This window comes from Diachasma alloeum, unplaced genomic scaffold (genome assembly GCF_001412515.2).
Source record: "Diachasma alloeum isolate Michigan unplaced genomic scaffold, Dall2.0 Dall_scaffold_00802, whole genome shotgun sequence".
NCBI lineage: Eukaryota > Metazoa > Arthropoda > Insecta > Hymenoptera > Braconidae > Diachasma > Diachasma alloeum.
In genome coordinates, this window is record NW_021680932.1 from 44,363 (window position 1) to 44,957 (window position 595).

Sequence of the window (595 nt, forward strand, 5' to 3'; positions counted from 1 at the left end):
TTTGAGATTATTCGAATCAGGCGCCTAAAAATACTGCCGATTTTCGATTTAGCCGAATGATATAGCGAGCTCTGCTTTATCGACCTCAGAAGATAAGGCAGGGAACAACATATCGATAAAACATACAAAACAACCGCTATATAGGGGAGCGGAAGACAAAATGGGGNTTTTTGGTAAAAATTACTTATATTGGAGGTAAAAGATGGCTTCAGCATGAGTTGAAATCACGCCAATTCAAAAAAAATAATTGAAGGACAAAATGGAATGCCCCAATTGAAATACCGCAAAATTGGGTTGATTGACTTTGATTACAAATAATATGAAAATAATTAAAATGTATACTTATATGTTACATATTTTTTCGATACATAATCGAAGTCGTCTCAGGGTGTTTTGACCAAATTCGCGGAATTTCAACATGAAAAAATTGAAAATAAAATAGGTCCAGGACGAAACCTAACTTGTTTGACAGTTCAAAATACTTGTTTTGATGACAAGAATTAATGAAAAAAATACGAAAAAAATAAAACATGACATAATTTTGCAAAATCAAGTTTTTCAACTTTTTGTTTGAATTCGTTATTATGAGCACCTA